This window comes from Frankliniella occidentalis, unplaced genomic scaffold (assembly GCF_000697945.3).
Source record: "Frankliniella occidentalis isolate FOCC.00 unplaced genomic scaffold, Focc_3.1 Scaffold18, whole genome shotgun sequence".
NCBI lineage: Eukaryota > Metazoa > Arthropoda > Insecta > Thysanoptera > Thripidae > Frankliniella > Frankliniella occidentalis.
In genome coordinates, this window is record NW_026267148.1 from 124,334 (window position 1) to 126,619 (window position 2,286).

Consider the following 2,286-nt stretch of genomic DNA (forward strand, 5'->3'; position numbering starts at 1 on the left):
TTATTTTCTCAGCTCAAAATGTTGTTTGTGTTGTTTGCCTTTTAACTTGAAAATAAATGGAAAGCTCGTCGTCTGATGGGAAAGACTCAGTGACTTTTTATTTCAATACCGACTGCAGGCCAGCCACGCGCGCCCCAGAGTCCGTGTTCCAGCCCCGCCCGGGCTGGGCCGCACCCCCACCGCCCCTCCTCCTTTCGCTCTTCCTCTCTTCCTCTCTTCCTCTCTGCCTCTCTCTCCCTTCTCCTTCTCCCGGCTTCGCGCGCATCGCCCGAAACTAGGTCGTCCCCGTGGCAAAGCGCGCGGATTCGCTCCAGGCGAGGGCGGTGGGGGAGGAGGGAGGGGGGCGAAACTAGGTCAATGGGGCCCGGCCCGCAGCTTCGCAGCTGCAGCTGCCGCCGTGGCTTGTGGTGCCCCCCCCCCCTTTCCTGGGCACACGTGCGCGGCCCCTGCAGCACCCTGAGGGCCCCACCCCCCCGGGGGCGCTCTACCACCGCCCGCTGCCCGCGACCCCAGCGAGGGACCCCCAGGAGGGCCCCGGCGGGGCGGGCGCCACCGAGTGTTTGCCGAGGAGCGGCGTGGCGTGGCGTGTGGGGTGGCCGCAGGTGCGCGGGCAGGCAAGGGGGCCCTCAGGCCGCTGGGGGGCGGAGTGAGTGCTCGGCCTCCATCAGTGTGGCATTAGCCGTTTGCCAAAAGCAGCAGCAGCAAGAGCCGCTCGGCTTCCTCTCGAGTAGAGAGGACCAGGCAAGCGCACGCCTCGCGGCAGGCGGCGAGCGGCGGGGGCGCGTAGGAGGACCGGGAGGGAGGCTCTCAAGGGATGGAATAGTAATCTGCTTCCTTTCGTTTCCGAGATGATAAACGACGGCGATCTCCTGCTGCTCAGGCGCGCGTGCCCCCCAGCTCACGCCCTTCCTTCATCCCCATCCCTATCTTCTCCGCTGGCCTGCTCCCCCATCCTCTCTCCACGCGCGGCGGCGGGGTGGGGCCGATGATGGTATCGAAATAACCAATACGGGCTCTGGAGGGCTTACCGCCGAGCGAAGCCCCCTCTCCCCCTTGGCCTGCGCTGCGCCCGGGTAGTACCGCCGAGCGGAGCCGACCCACCCGCCGCCGGGGACAGCCAGGAGCCAGGCGACGAAAAAACCTCGCCATGAATATCAACGGCAAACCCGACGGCATCCCCTAGCCCCGCCCGGCAGTGCTCCATCCCCTCGCTCATCTCCCCGGCCCGCCCCGCCCACGCCGTCCTCTGCTCGCTCTAATGAGAGGCTGGAGCTGGTCCTCATCACCCGGGGAGCTCAGCTCTCCGCCACCGCCGACGCCCCGCCCCGTCCCGCCCCGCCCCGCCTCAACCCGCCTTACCTCGTGAGCCCGCGGACTTGCGCCTTGGCTCTAGCCCTAAGCCGCTAGGAGGGCGCTAGAGGGTTCCGCGGGCCGCCCGAGGCCTCCGTCTGCACACGGAACACCTCGGCCATGCTCCACCCCCGCCCTAGAGTCCCAGCCGCTCGGGGCGGGCTCGGCCAGTCCCACCCCGCAACCCCGCACCCGCAGCCAAGCCAAGTCGGGGCGCTCACGGACGGGAGCTAGTGCTTCCATTTCACCTCCGCTATATGCGTTAACGCGTGGCTGTGCCCTGGCTGTGCCCGGGCTGTGCCACTCAATGCAGGGCAACCCATCGGACCGTCGAGGCGGGGCGCGCGGCGGGGGGCCGCGGGCCACGAGGGGGAGGGAGAGCGGTGCGGGGCACAGCGGAGACGCACCGCGACGCCTAGCGATGCGTCGCTACGCGCCGGCGCTCCAGAAGTAGGTCAGTGGGTCACAGTAGAACAGCACATGCCTGGGCTCGGCCTAGGCTCGGCGTAGGCTCGGCCTGGGCTCGGCCTGCCCCCGCCCCCTCACAGTAAAGCCCCCCGATCCCTGCCCACGGGGTTGAGGAGTGGGAGTGGGGCCCGCAACGACCGGGGGTACGTACTGACGAGTGCCCGCCCAGGAGGGCTGCCGAGTGCCAGTCGGGGCCCAGCAAGGGGACCGTTAGGTCCAGGTCGAAATGTTTGCTTTGCCCGATAGGTATAATTCGTAGCACACTTTAAACCACGTATGATGGTTGATTGTTGCTGAGCTTCGCCCCCCCCCCCTTTTCAACACCCCGTTCCAGAGGGGGCAGGCTCGGCGCCTGGAAGAAATAAAGTAGGGGGAGGGGCGGGAAAAGTGGGGCAGGGGGTCAGGCCACCACCCTCGGGGTCTGGCCTCCCCTGGCCCGGCCTCCCTGAGGGGGGTGAGTCCGAGGGG

The 2,286-nt window shown here is 68.0% G+C and overlaps 1 protein-coding gene across 2 annotated transcripts in view; it reads right to left on the reverse strand.

Annotated features, from left to right (window-relative positions):
- Positions 1–2,286, reverse strand: part of LOC113214977 (zinc finger protein 395) — a 160,364-nt gene that overhangs the window by 7,858 nt on the left and 150,220 nt on the right. The window lies entirely within an intron of this gene.